Raw genomic sequence first — 16,646 nt, 5'->3', positions numbered from 1 at the left:
AGTGTCATATACTGTACATGCGTAGTGTCATATACCATACCATAGTGTCATATACATGCATAGTGTCATATACCATACCATAGTGTCATATACATGCATAGTGTCATATACATGCGTAGTGTCATATACCATACCATAGTGTCATATACCATACCATAGTGTCATATACATGCATAGTGTCATATACCATACCATAATGTCATATACATGCATAGTGTCATATACATGCATAGTGTCATGTGCCATACCATAGTGTCATATACCATACCGTAATGTCATATACATGCATAGTGTCATATACCATACCATAGTGTCATATACATGCATAGTCATATACCATACCATAGTGTCATATACATGCATAGTGTCATATACATGCATAGTGTCATGTGCCATACCATAGTGTCATATACATGCATAGTGTCATATACCATACCATAGTGTCATGTGCCATACCATAGTGTCATATACATGCATAGTGTCATATACATGCATAGTGTCATGTGCCATACCATAGTGTCATATACATGCATAGTGTCATATACCATACCATAGTGTCATGTGCCATACCATAGTGTCATATACCATACCATAGTGTCATATACATGCATAGTGTCATATACCATACCATAGTGTCATATACATGCATGGTGTCATATACCATATCATACATAGGATCATATACTATACCATAGTGTCATATACATGCATAGTATCATATACTACACCAGTGTCATATACATGTGTAGTGTCATATACCATACCATAGTGTCATATACCACACCATACTGTCATATGCATACCGTACTGTGATATACATGCATAGTGTCATATACATTACCATAGTGTCATATACCATACCATAGTGTCATGTACATGCATAGTGTGATATACATGCTTAGTGTCATATACCATAGTGTCATATACCATACCATAATGTCATATACCATAGCATAGTGTCATATACCATACCACAGTGTCATATACCATACCATAGTGTCATATACCATGCCATAGTGTCATATACATGCATGGTGTCATATACCACACCATAGTGTCATATACCTGTGTAGTGTCATATACCATACCATAGTGTCATATACCACACCATAGTGTCATATGCATACCGTACTGTGATATACATCTATAGTGTCATATACCATACCATAGTGTCATATAAATAAATGATAAATGGGTTGTACTTGTATAGCGCTTTTCTACCTTCAAGGTACTCAAAGTGCTTTGACACTACTTCCACATTTACCCATTCACACACACATTCACACACTGATGGAGGGAGCTGCCATGCAAGGCGCCAAACAGCACCCATCAGGAGCAAGGGTGAAGTGTCTGGCTCAGGACACAACGGACGTGACGAGGTTGGTTCTAGGTGGGATTTGAACCAGTGACCCTCGGGTTGCGCACGGCCACTCTCCCACTGCGCCACGCCGTCCCTATATATACCATACCATAGTGTCATATACATGCATAGTGTCATATACCATACCATAATGTCATATACCATAGCATAGTGTCATATACCATACCATAGTGTCATATGCATACCGTAGTGTGATATACATGCATAGTGTCGTATGGTATACCATAGTGTCATATACCTGTACATGCATAGTGTCGTATGGTATACCATAGTGTCATATACATGCATAGTGTCATATACATGCAAAGTGTCATATACCACACCATAGTGTCATATACCATACCATAGTGTCATATACATGGATAGTGTCATATACCATACCATAGTGTCATATACATGCATAGGGTGATATACCATACCATAGTGTCATATACATGCTTAGTGTCATATACCATAGTGTCATATACATGTATCATATACCATACCATAATGTCATATACATACTATAGTGTCATATGCATACCGTAGTGTGATATACATGCATAGTGTCGTGTACCATACCATAGTGTCATATACCATACCATAGTCTCATATACCATACCATAGCGTCATATACCATACTATAGCGTCTTATACCATACCATAGTGTCATATGCATACCTTAGTGTCATATACATGCTCAGTGTCATATACAGTAGTGTCATATACCATACCATAGTGTCATATACATGCATAGTGCGATATACATGTTTAGTGTCATATACCATACCATAGTGTCATATACATACCATAGTGTCATATGCATACCGTAGTGTGATACACATGCATTGTGTCATATACCATACCATAGTGTCATATACCAAAGTGTCATATACTGGACATACTGTAGTGTCATATACATGCATAGTGTCATATACCAGTGTGTCATATACTATACCTTTGTGTCATATACATACTGTACTGTCATATGCATCCATAGTGTCATGCCATACCATTTAACTTTTACTTAACATGCATAGTGTCACATATCATACCATAGTGTGACACATACCATACCATAGTGTCATATACCATACCATAGTGTCATATACCATACCATGGTGTCATATACCATACCGTAGTGTCTTATGCCATACCATTGTGTCATATACCATACTGTAGTATCATATACCATACCATCATAGGACAATGCCGAGCATCCACGTGGGATTGATGGCAACATTCAATCTTTAAAATCATTTTCGAAAAATCTGTCTTAATGTAGTTAATTTTTTGGTAAGTTTGGTCCATTTTACCAAAAAATAAAGCCACAAATCATATTGAACATTAACTTTGCTGAATGTCTATTTTTTTTTTTTTTTAATACACACACACTGAGCACCCACTGGCAGAAATGTAGATCGGCGCCTAAGCATAACCTTGGTGTCATATGCCATACCATAGTGTCATATGCCATACCATAGTGTCATATACCATACCATAGTGTCATATGCTATACCATAGTGTCATATGCCATACCATAGTGTCATATGCCATACCATAGTGTCATATGCCATACCATAGTGTCATATGCCATACCATAGTGTCATATGCCATACCATAGTGTAGTACACCATACCATAGTGTCATATGCCATACCATAGTGTCATATGCCATACCATAGTGTAGTACACCATACCATAGTGTCATATGCCATACCATAGTGTCATATGCCATACCATAGTGTAGTACACCATAACATAGTGTCATATGCCATACCATAGTGTAGTACACCATACCATAGTGTCATTTGCCATACCATAGTGTCATATGCCATACCATAGTGTAGTACACCATACCATAGTGTCATATACCATACCATAGGGTCATATGCCATACCATAGTGTCATATACCATAGCATAGTGTAGTACACCATACCATAGTGTCATATACCATACCATAGTGTAGTACACCATACCATAGTGTAGTACACCATACCATAGTGTCATATGCCATACCATAGTGTCATATACCATACCATAGTGTAGTACACCATACCATAGTGTCATATAACATACCAGAGTGTCTAATACCATACCATAATGTCACATGTGTTGTCTAATACCATATCATAGTTACATGGCTTCATTCTGAGGGGGACTAGAATGTCTTCTGTGCATGTCCTATGTTATTGTCCATGCTTGTCTGCAACTCTGTGCGTAGCTGCCCGGGGTCATGTGGCCAAGGTCAGCTCACTGGAACTATAAAAGACATCCGCTCGATATGTCTTTATCACTGACTCTCCAGTGACTCCAAAATGAGCTGACCCGTTCTCATCTTTCTCAATACTGCCGCTCTATGACAGAACACGTCTCCGGAATGAAAGGATTGCGGCTTGTGCAATTTCCCTCCGAAAATGATGACACTAGCTTATTTTTTTAAATATTTTTGTAAAAGGAAGCAACCGTGTGTTTATTTGGTGTTACACGCACCAGCCTCATCACAATCTAATGTCATCCAATACCAGAGCTGTTCCATTAATAGATTGACGCAGAAAAAAAATCAATTTTCATCGACATCGTCAGCAAGTTATTATTACAGAGATCGGTAAATGGTCAAAAGGGCATTCTTTTTTTCATGTTTGGACTATAATCAGTCATATAAATCACTGCAACTCTTCTACTCCTGGACCGCTGCACACAAATGGGTGAAAACTGTGGAGTTTTGGTTGAAGTTTATTGCAAACTTGTATACTAGGGGTGTGGGAAAAAATCGATTTGAATTTGAATCGCGATTCTCACGTTGTGCGATTCAGAATCGATTCTCTTTTTTGTTTTTTTAATCTATTTTTTTATTTTTTTTGTATCAATCCCACAAAACAAAACACAGCAATACCATAACAATGCAATCCAATTCCAAAACCAAACCTGACCCAGCAACACTCAGAACTGCAATAAACAGAGCAATTGAGAGGAGACACAAACACCACACAGAACAAACCAAAACTAGTGAAACAAAAATGAATATTATCAACAACAGTATCAATATTAGTTATAATTTCAGCATAGCAGTGATTAAAAATCCCTCATTGACATTATCATTAGACATTTATAAAAATAAAAACAATAGTGTCACAGTGGCTTACACTTGCATCGCATCTAATAAGCTTGACAACACACTGTGTCCAATGTTTTCACAAAGATAAAATAAGTCATATTTTTGGTTTGTTTAATAGTTAAAACAAATTGTCCAGGGTTTACACCGCCTTCCGCCCAAATGCAGCAGAGATAGGCTCCAGCACCCCCCGCGACCTCGAAAGGGACAAGCGGTAGAAAATGGATGGATGGATTTTACAACACCGTATCTTAACATACACAAACAAACACACACATTTTTCTCACAAGTTTTTTTAAGTAAGAAAATGGTCAGCATAATTTGGTGTAAAATAAAAAATCAGTTCACAAAATTCAGTGTCAAAGAAAAAATATTTTGTTATAAAGACACAAATTAACCTTTATAGATACCGTATTTTTCGGAGTATAAGTCGCTCCGGAGTATAAGTCGCACCTGCCGCAAATGCATAATAAAGAAGGAAAAAAACATATATAAGTCGCACTGGAGTTAAGTCGCATTTTTGGGGGAAATTTATGTGATAACACCCAACACCAAGAATAGACATTTGAAAAGCAATTTAAAATAAATAAAGAATAGTGAACAACAGACTGAATAAGTGTACGTTATATGAGGCATAAATAACCAACTGAGAAGGTGCCTGCTATGTTAACCTAACATATTATGGTAAGAGTCATTCAAATAACTATAAAATATAGAACATGCTATAAGTTTACCAAACAATCTGTCACTACGATGTTATGATCGACTGCCCGGATCATGTTATGTTCAGGTTTTGAGTCCTTTTGTTATTATGTTCTGCCAACGTTAGCCTTAAGTTCCTGATTGCACTTCCTCGTTTGTTTTAGTCACCATGGTAACTTGATTTTTTCACCTGCCTTGTTCGCACACCTGCTTTTGATCAGAGACTCTATTCAAGCCTGCCTTTTCCGTTCACTCATTCTCTCCTCGTAGTCTAATGTACATACAGTTTGTGTTTCACTAGTGACGACTCGGCGACCTGTTTTTGGACTCGCTAGCTTCAGTGCTTAGCCTCTTGTGTTTCCTAGCTCCCATGCTAGCGTTTTGTTTTGCCTTTTAGTGCCAAGTGCAAGTTGTTTCTGTTCTTAGTCTGTTTTTAGTTTTAGTAAAATGATACTTCTTACCTTTACAATGTGTACATGCTCGATCTGCATCCAGGAAGAGCACCACCCGCATCACGATGCCCGCCAGTCGTTACATCTTAATTGCTAAGTGGCAACCCCCGGCCAAACTGTGAAAAAAACTGCAACTTGTAGTCCGAAAAATACGGTCATCAATCAATCAATCAATGTTTATTTATATAGCCCCAAATCACAAATGTCTCAAAGGACTGTACAAACCATTACGACTACAACATCCTCGGAAGAACCCACATAAGCGCAAGGAAAACTCACACCCAGTGGGCAGGGAGAATTCACATCCAGTGGGACGCCAGTGACAATGCTGACTATGAGAAACCTTGGAGAGGACCTCAACTGTGGGCAACCCCCCCACCCCCTCTAGGGGACCGAAAGCAATGGATGTCGAGCGGGCCTAACATGATACTGTGAAAGTTCAATCCATAGTGGCTCCAACACAGCCGCGAGAGTTCAGTTCATGCGGATGCAAGACAGCAGCGAGAGTCCCGTCCACGAGATGTCCCCAAGCGATACACAGGCGAGCGGTCCATCCTGGGTCCCGACGAACGGTCCATCCTGGGTCTTGACTCTGGACACCCAGTACTTCATCCATGGTCATCGGACCGGACCCCCTCCACAAGGGAGGGGGGGACATGGGGACATAGGAGAAAAAAGAAAAGAAGCGGCAGATCAACTGGTCTAAAAAGGAGGTCTATTTAAAGGCTAGAGTATACAAATGAGTTTTAAGGTGAGATTTAAGTGCTTATACTAAGGTAGCATCTCGAACTGTTACCGGGAGGGCATTCCAGAGTACTGGAGCCTGAACGGAAAACGCTCTATAGCCCGCAGACTTTTTTTGGGCTCTAGGAATCACTAATAAGCCGGAGTCTTTTGAACGCAGATCACAGCATCCACACACCACCGCTCTCAGGTGCGCTCTATTACAGCAGCTATTCCAGAACAATATCCGTGTATTTAAAACGGTGGGCATTCAATGCAGTCTAATTTTGAAATCAATTTATAGCACTAGGGTCACAGATGTATATAGCGACTATCAGAAAGCGGCTTGTAGACGGTCTGTAAAACATAATCTATGCAGCATTTTGACCAAATAACCACCATTACAGGTAATGTAGACCACAAGGAAGTGTTTTACACTTAGAAAAAAATATATATATATAATACAGTATAATAATGCGCCATTTAATCCAAAATCATCAGGAGATCTCCTGATGATTGAGGGAACCCCTCATGAAACAGTTCTGTAGAGATGAAGTAGTCTTGTGATTTTTTTCCCCACACACACACGTACATATATATATATATATATATATATATATATATATATATATATCTGTGTTGGCCCTGCGATGAGGTGGCGACTTGTCCAGGGTGTACCCCGCCTTCCGCCCGATTGTAGCTGAGATAGGCGCCAGCGCCCCCCGCGACCCCAAAAGGGAATAAGCGGTAGAAAATGGATGGATGGATATATATATATATATATATATATATATATATATATATATATATATATATATATAATATACATGTCAAAAGCCATATTGAATATTTAATGAATGTATGATGTAAATTGTCGGTCTACTCTCAAAATTGAGGCACTTTCTACCTCTTAACGCTCTCCTAATTCGGTTTTGGACTCTATTTGAACCACATATAAAATATTGCAATGTCGTATGGTGTAACACGTACCCCAGTTATCTTGAAAAACTGGAGATTCTTCAATAGAACATCATACGTGTTAACTGGAGATTCTTCAATAGAACATCATACGTGTTAACTGGAGAATCTTCAATAGAACATCATACGTGTTAACTGGAGAATCTTCAATAGAACATCATACGTGTTAACTGGAGAATCTTCAATAGAACATCATACGTGTTAACTGGAGAATCTTCAATAGAACATCATACGTGTTAACTGGAGAATCTTCAATAGAACATCATACGTGTTAACTGGAGAATCTTCAATAGAACATCATACGTGTTAACTGGAGATTCTTCAATAGAACATCATACGTGTTAACTGGAGAATCTTCAATAGAACATCGTACGTGTTAACTGGAGATTCTTCAATAGAACATCATACGTGTTAACTGGAGAATCTTCAATAGAACATCATACGTGTTAACTGGAGAATCTTCAATAGAACATCATACGTATTAACTGGAGAATCTTCAATAGAACATCATACGTGTTAACTGGAGAATCTTCAATAGAACATCATACGTGTTAACTGGAGAATCTTCAATAGAACATCATACGTGTTATATCCTGGGCAAACTTTAATGCTCCTTCAAATCCTCTTTTTTTATGGGTACAATCTTCTGAAGCTTACTGAGTGCAACAGATTTCACAGTGCTTGTATTATGTATAACCTAGTATACGGATTAAATTCTAGACTCTGCTAGTGACCACTACTTCTCATAGACATAACACTAGAAAACCTTTATTAGGAGGGAAAAATCGCCATCTAAAGTGTACAAGCTTTGGCATAGCCTGCAGATGCCTGATGATCTGGAATGAGATTGAAGGCTCTATAAAAGAATCACATTCTTTAGACATGTTCAAACATTCTGTTAGTGTTGTCCCGATGCCAATATTTTTCTATTGAGCGTGTATAGCTTGGTTGGTAGAGGGCCCGTGCCAGCAACTTGAGAGTTCCAGGTCCATCCTAGTCACTGCCTTTGTGTCCTTGGGCAAGACACTTTACCCACCTGCTCCCAGTGCCACCCACACTGGTTTAAATGTAACTTAGAATTTGGGTTTCACTATGTAAAAGCGCTTTGAGTCACTAGAGAAAAGCGCTATATAAATACAATTCACTTCAAGTCACGTCTACCGGTACCAAAATTATTTCGATACTTTTTGGTACTTTTCGATATTTTTCTAAATAAAGGGGACTGCAAAAACTGCATTATTGGCTTTATTTTAACAAAAAAAATCTTAGGGTACACTAAACATATGTTTGTTATTGGGCGGGCGAGGAAAGTACCCGCACTCTTTTTTTTACAAACACATGCTGAATGTGGCTTGATATTGTCTTGCTGAAATAAGCAGGGGCGTCCATGAAAAAGACGGCGCTTAGATGGCAGCATATTTTTTTCCAAAACCTGTATGTACCTTTCAGCATTAGTGGTGCCTTCACAGATGTGTAAGTTACCCATGCCTTGGGCACTAATACACCCCCATATCATCACAGATGCTGGCTTTTGAACTTTGCGTCGATAACAGTCTGGATGGTTCGCTTCCCCTTTGGTCCGGATGACAGGATGTCGAATATTTCCAAAAACAATTTGAAATGTGGACTGGTCAGACCACAGAGCACTTTTCCACTTTGCATCAGTCCATCTTACATGATCTCGGGCCAAGAGAAGCCGACGGTGTTTCTGGATGTTGTTGATAAATGGCTTTCGCTTTGCACAGTAGACCTTTAACTTGCACTTTCAGATATAACGACGAACTGTATTTAGTGACAGGTTTTCTGAAGTGTTCCTGAGCCCATGTGGTGATATCCTTTAGAGATTAATGTTGTTTTTTTATACAGGGATGGAAGATCACGGTCATTCAATGTTAGTTTCCGGCCATGCCGCTTACGTGGAGTGATTTCTCCAGATTGTCTGAACCTTTTGATGATATTATGGACCGTCGACATTGAAATCCCCAAATTTCTTGCAATTGCACTGTGAGAAACAATGTTCTTTAACTGTTTGACTATTTGCTCACGCAGTTGTGGACAAAGGGGTGTACCTCCCCCCATCCTTTCTTGTGAAAGACAGAGTATTTTTTTGGGAAGCTGTTTTTATACCCAATCATGGCACCCACCTGTTCCCAATTAGCCTGCACACCTGTGGGATGTTCCAAATAAGTGTTTGATGAGCATTCCTCAACTTTATCAGTATTTATTGCCACCTTTCCCAACTTCTTTGTCACGTGTTACTGGCATCAAATTCTAAAGTTAATGATTACTTGCAAAAAAACAACAACTTTTATCAGTTTGAACATCAAATATGTTGTCTTTGTAGCATATTCAACTGAATATGGGTTGGAAATTATTTGCAAATCATTGTATTCTGTTTATATTTACATCCAACACAATTTCCCTACTTATATGGAAATGGGGTTTGTAAATAAAAAACTACTTTTATCTTTAATTATGATCATGATTTCTGGTTATGTTAGGCCAGCAGAGAAGGTCTTGCTTTTACTATGAATTGATTAACGTGGACCCCGACTTAAACAAGTTGAAAAACTTATTCGGGTGTTACCATTTAGTGGTCAATTATACAAAATATGTACTGTATTGTGCAATCTTGTAATAAAAGTTCCAATCAATCAATCAATGCTGTCCCCAAGGGCCCACTGCTGGTACCAAACAAGGCTAAATGGCTACCAAGCCGCACTTTGGACACCCCAACATCGTGAAAGTGTAACCTGGAGGTGATCGATTTAATCATTATAGGAAGACGTATCTTCTTGGCAATGCACTCCAGGAAGTAGGAAGATTTATGATATGTCCACGTCCAGAGCACTTGGCTGCTGCATTGCTGACAACAAACGTAATTGACTGCATACAGGGGTCGGGAACCTTTTTGGCTGAGAGAGCCATGAAAGCCAAATATTATAAAATGTATTTCCGAGAGAGCCATATAATAATTTTTAACACTGAATACAAATAGATGTGCGCATTTTTAAGTAAGACCAACATTTTAAGAATAGAATAAGTATCTTCTTCTTTTTAATAACATTGGTACTCTGAAGCTAATGAATAAAATAGTTCTTACCATTAATGCGACTTCTTGAACAGGAACAGTAGAAAACAGATGGATGGATTAAAATGCATGAGAGTGTTTTATATTTTGAACGTTATTTTTTAACACTGTGATTACCAGCGGAATTTTTCATTACTTATAGTGTGCCTTGAGATACAGTCTGGTGTGTCGTGAGAGAGATTATGTAATTTCATCTAATTGGGTTGATAATATTTTTTACAAACCTGTAACTATAAGTCCAAAATGTGCTGTTATTGAGTGTCTGTGCTGTCTAGAGCTCAGCAGAGTAAGCGTGTAATACTCTTCCATATCAGTAGGTGGCAGCATTTTGATTGATTGATTGATTGATACTTTTATTAGTAGATTGCACAGTACAGTACATATTCCGTACAATTGACCACTAAATGGTAACACCCGAATAAGTTTTTCAACTTGTTTAAGTCGGGGTCCACGTTAATCAATTCATGGTAAGCAGGTAGCTAATTGCTTTTGTAGATGTCGGGAACATGGTATGTCATGATCACAATATGCGGGAGGCAGCATGTAGGTAAAAAGGTATTCAACACTTAAACTAAAAATATAAACAAAAGGCGAGTGCCGCTAAGAAAAAGGCATTGAAGCAAAACAAAACTAAAACTGAACTGGCTGCAAAGTAAACAAAAACGGAATGCTGGACGACAGCAAAGACTTACAGTGTGCGGAGCAGACGGCATCCACAAAGTACATCCATACATGGCATGACAATCAACAATGTCCAGACAAAGAAGGAGTGCGTCCGCACAACTTAAAATAGTCTTGATTGTAAAAACAAAGCACATGCGATGAATAGCATTAAAGGAAGACATGAAACTGCTGCAGGAAAATACCAACAAAAGAATAAAAGCCACCAAAATAGGAGCGCAAGTCACACAGGAAAACACCGAAAAAACTCAAAATAAGTTACGGCTTGACAGTACACCTGCAGAGAGACAAGAGCTATTGGGAAAACGATTTTCTTTCGTCAATATCGGCTACTGAGTTTAATTTTTTTATGTTTTCTGCTGGTGGTGCGCCTCAGAATTTTTTCAATGGAAAAAAAGTGTTTTGGCTCAAAAAAGGTTGAAAAACACTGACTTATCGTGTTAAGCAATGCCAGCAAAGATTTATCTGAGAGCCAGATGCAGTCATCAAAAGAGCCACATCTGGCTCTAGAGCTATAGGTTCCCTACCCCTGATATAGGTAAAAAGGTATCCAACACTTAAACTAAAAATATAAACAAAAGGCGAGTGCCGCTAAGAAAAAGGCATTGAAGCAAAACAAAACTAAAACTGAACTGGCTGCAAAGTAAACAAAAACAGAATGCTGGACGACAGCAAAGACTTACAGTGTGCGGAGCAGACGGCATCCACAAAGTACATCCGTACATGGCATGACAATCAACAATGTCCAGACAAAGAAGGAGTGCGTCCGCACAACTTAAATAGTCTTGATTGTAAAAACAAAGCACATGCGATGAATAGCATTCAAGGAGGACATGAAACTGCTACAGGAAAATACCAACAAAAGAAGAAAAGCCACCAAAATAGGAGCGCAAGTCACACAGGAAAACACCGAAAATACTCAAAATAAGTTACGGCTTGACAGTACACCTACAGAGAGACAAGAGCTATTGCGAAAACGATTTTTTTTCGTCAATATCGGCTACTGAGTTTAATTTTTTTATGTTTTCTGCTGGTGGTGCGCCTCAGAATTTTTTCAATGGAAAAAAAGTGTTTTGGCTCAAAAAAGGTTGAAAAACACTGACTTATCATGTTAAGCAATGTCAGCTAAGATTTATCTGAGAGCCAGATGCAGTCATCAAAAGAGCCACATCTGGCTCTAGAGCTATAGGTTCCCTTCCCCTGATATAGGTAAAAAGGTATCCAACACTTAAACTAAAAATATAAACAAAAGGCGAGTGCCGCTAAGAAAAAGGCATTGAAGCAAAACAAAACTAAAACTGAACTGGCTGCAAAGTAAACAAAAACAGAATGCTGGACGACAGCAAAGACTTACAATGTGCGGAGCAGACGGCATCCACAAAGTACATCCGTACATGGCATGACTATCAACAATGTCCAGACAAAGAAGGAGTGCGTCCGCACAACTTAAAATAGTCTTGATTGTAAAAACAAAGCACATGCGATGAATAGCGTTAAAGGAAGACATGAAACTGCTACAGGAAAATACCAACAAAAGAAGAAAAGTCACCAAAATAAGAGCGCAAGTCACACAGGAAAACACCGAAAAAACTCAAAATAAGTTACGGCTTGACAGTACACCTACAGAGAGACAAGAGCTATTGCGAAAACCTTTTTTTTTTTGTCAATATCGGCTACTGAGTTTAATTTTTTTATGTTTTCTGCTGGTGGTGCGCCTCAGAATTTTTTCAATGGAAAAAAAAGTGTTTTGGCTCAAAAAAGGTTGAAAAACACTGACTTATCGTGTTAAGCAATGCCAGCTAAGATTTATCTGAGAGCCAGATGCAGTCATCAAAAGAGCCACATCTGGCTCTAGAGCAGGGGTGCCCATTACGTCGATCGCGAGCTACCAGTCGACCGCGGGGGGTGTGTCAGTCGATCTCCAGCCAGGCTTTTAAAAAAAATAGACCTAAAAATGAGTGATCATCAATCTTCACCAAGACGTCACTTAAATGACATTCACGGTACCGGAGGGTCTTGTGAGATGACGCTGGCTGCTGCAAGATCATTATTATGAAAATATGACCGAGAGGAAGGCGAGAAACACTTTTTATTTCAACAGACTCTTGCGCCGTACCTTCCGTCAAAACTCTAAAGGCCGACTGCACATTTCCTATCTTCACAATAAAAGCCCTGCTTCATGCTGCCTGTGCTAACTAAATACAGAGTCTCGGAAAACTGGCGTGCACAAGCGATCCCTCAGAAAGCTGGCGTGCACATCACTTGTGCACGCCAGCTTTCCGAGACTCTTATTTTGTTAGCGCAGGCAGCATGAAGCAGGGCTTTTATTGTGAAGATAGGAAATGTGCAGTCGGCCTTTAGAGTTTTGGCGGAAGGGACGGCGCGAAAGTCTGTTGAAATAAAAAGTGTTTCTCGCCTTCCTCTCTGTCATTTTTTCATAATAATGAACTGGCAGCAGCCAGCGTCATCTCACAAGACCCTCGGGTGCCGTGAATGTCAATCAAGCAAGCTACGGAATTTGCCGCCAATGTTTTTCTTGTAAAGTGTATGGAAGCTGGATGAATTAGATGCCAAAAACCAACCACTTTCATGTGGTATTGTACAGAAAGGACAACTTTTGTTCTCCTCCATTTGAAAATGTGGGCGTTATCATCATTACTGTCTGATTCCAATCAATGCGAGTCATCAGAATCAGGTAATACACCAACTTATATTCTTGTCTTTGTGAAAGAAAGACATCTATATGTGTTACACATGCTTGTATTATCATTAAACACATTTAACTTTTTTACAAAAATGTCTCTTTCATAAATAAATAAATATAAATGATATATATAAATGAGGTAGATCCCCTCGAGTTGGTCAATTGAAAAGTAGCTCGCCTTCAGAACAAGTGTGGGCACCCCTGCTCTAGAGCCATAGGTTCCCTACCCCTGGGATTGGACATTAGTTGATGTGACGTGTAGCTAGAAGTGCACAGAGTTTCTTCACTACCCAGGCATTAATATCTACACGGAAGGTCATTAAAGACTATTGCTGTCGTCTCGCGGCGCCGACCTGGCCTTTAATCATGGTGATGGATTGCAGTTATTGCTGAAGGTAATGGCGGTCAGTAGTAGCCATCGCAGTGCTGCTATGAGCATCATTGTCTGCCTGTGTGTGTTACACAAGCGGGTCTATTTTCATGTTATGAGCGAGGCGGATGCTGCAGACGTCTTTGTGACGTCGGGCGAACAGACGGAGGACTGAGTCATTTTTTCTTTTTTTTCTTCTGGCAATCATAACCCCTCATACGGACTGTGTGGGTGGAGCAGGGAAACGGGGTAGACAGGGGGTGGGGAGGTTCTCACGGGAGGCTTGAAATTGCTTGAATTCTAATTCAGCCTTATCTGAAAAGTGCTGACATTTTTTTTGTGGGGGTGCTGGAGGGATCTAAGAAATGGTAAATAAGACTCAACACACAGCTATTACTGTGCACATAGCTGGCATGTGAGTCGCAAGATAAGGTGTCTGGTCTACAGTCCAGCATAGTGGTGGTCGTGTCCAAGGGAGTAGGTTTGATTTTGAGATTGGTGGGGACATAAAAGTGCTCCAAGGCAGCACTCTGAAAGTTTACTTTTTTTTTTTTTACATTAGCAATCATAATTTCACGTCATACAGATGTTATAGGGTAAAGTAACTAAAATGAAAGCAACGGAGACAACTTGGAAGAGTTCTCATCTTTACTCTTTAGTGTAGGGCTGTAGTGCAACTGTGCATCATACAGTCAATCAACATAGCCTACTGTCCATCAACAACATCAGAAATACATTCATGCAATACAACATTGTAAATAAACAGAAATAAACTGTAATAATCTTTTCCCCAACTTGTGTTTTGATTGGCAACACTAAATTGGCCCTAGTGTGTGAATGTGAGTGTGAATGTTGTCTGTCTACCTGTGTTGGCCCTGCGATGAGGTGGCGACTTGTCCAGGGTGTACCCCGCCTTCCGCCCGATTGTAGCTGAGATAGGCGCCAGCGCCCCCCGCGACCCCAAAAGGGAATAAGCGGTAGAAAATGGATGGATGGATGTGTTTAAATCACTCACAATTGTTCCCTTCATCTACTTCTTTCTATTGCTGCTTTTGTACTATAAATATGTTACATGAACCTAAAAAAATTTCAAAAAATAAAACTGAAAGGTGAAATCCGGCGATCTGATTGGCTGTTAACCGTGGTTTAAATAGTGAGCACGGCTACTATTCTAAAGCCTTATCACAGCGCAGGCTATCACTCCGCCTCAGGCACGCATGACTGCTATGAATGGAAGTTGTTGTCATGTATCCATGACAACGGACTGTTGCAGTCCGTAGAAAGAGACAGCTGATGTTTTTACGATGTTAAAAAAACGAACTAAAATAGTTTAATTCACATGTTTAAGGTTAACTTTCACCTACAGGGAGGGTTAACAATGGTAGAGGGGACTGAGCATTGACTTTCACCTGGAAAAAAAGCGGAGGAAAAGACGAGATGCAGTGCTAATTTGGAGCTAACGTCTGGATAGGTGGGACTGTTTTTCCCACAGTGAGGAGTGACAGCGGGGACAGCCAATCACACGTAAGTTAGCATGAAAGCGGCAACCAATCAGGGAGCGATATTTAGGTTAGAGGCGGGACTTCTAGCAGAGACCGACATTTAACCCTTTCTGTGCCATAATCATTGACTAAACATGACGGGCAGCGCTTGTATTGATAGTGACTACACAGTAGCGGCTGGATATTGGTAGGGACGTGTCCCTAGCGTCCCTACCCAATTCTACGCCCTTGGTAGTGTCATGGTCTGGGGCTGCATGAGTGCTGCCGTCACTGGTGAGCAGGAATTCTACGGAAGTATTATTGTATTACGTGGATCTCAATCTGTGCGTGTGTAATCCAATTCGAACGGCTGTGCACTAGTGTTGTCCTGATACCGATATTTTGGTACTGTTTAGTTATTGTGCACTAGACCAGGGGTCGGCAACCCAAAATGTTCAAAGAGCCATATTGGACCAAAAATACAAAAAACAAATATGTCTGGAGCCGCAAAAAAATAAAAGCCATATTTCATACAGTGTGTCATTAGATATAAATTGAATTAAGAGGACTTCAATCAATCCATCAATCATTGTTTACTTTTATAGACCAAAATCACTATTGTCTCAAAGGGCTGCACAAACCACTACGACATCCTCGGTAGGCCCACATAAGGGCGAGGAAAACTCACACCCAGTGGGACTTAAAGGAAACTAAATGACCTCAAATATATCAACAAATGAGGCATAATGATCATTTACTGTGGTGTCCCCCAGGGATCTATTTTAGGCCCCATCCTGTTCGCTCTTTATCTCCTCCCTCTTGGAGATATTTTTAAGAAACATGGAGTGTTTTATCTTGAGACACTAGTGATTTAGGGCTATAAAAGTAAACATTGATTGATTGATTGATTGAAGTCCTCTTAATTCAATTTATATCTAATGACACACTGTATGAAATATGGCTTTTATTTTTTTGCGGCTCCAGACATA

The 16,646-nt window shown here is 39.6% G+C and overlaps 1 protein-coding gene across 6 annotated transcripts in view; it reads left to right on the top strand.

Moving 5' to 3' along the window:
* LOC133558939 (mitogen-activated protein kinase 8-like) overlaps positions 1 to 16,646 on the top strand; it is a 74,937-nt gene that overhangs the window by 14,640 nt on the left and 43,651 nt on the right. The gene's annotated exons all lie outside the window — the stretch shown is intronic.

This window comes from Nerophis ophidion, linkage group LG09 (assembly GCF_033978795.1).
Source record: "Nerophis ophidion isolate RoL-2023_Sa linkage group LG09, RoL_Noph_v1.0, whole genome shotgun sequence".
Classification (NCBI taxonomy): Eukaryota; Metazoa; Chordata; class Actinopteri; order Syngnathiformes; family Syngnathidae; genus Nerophis; species Nerophis ophidion.
The sequence above is the reverse complement of the archived record's forward strand: the minus strand, read 5'-3'. Positions and strand labels throughout refer to the sequence as shown.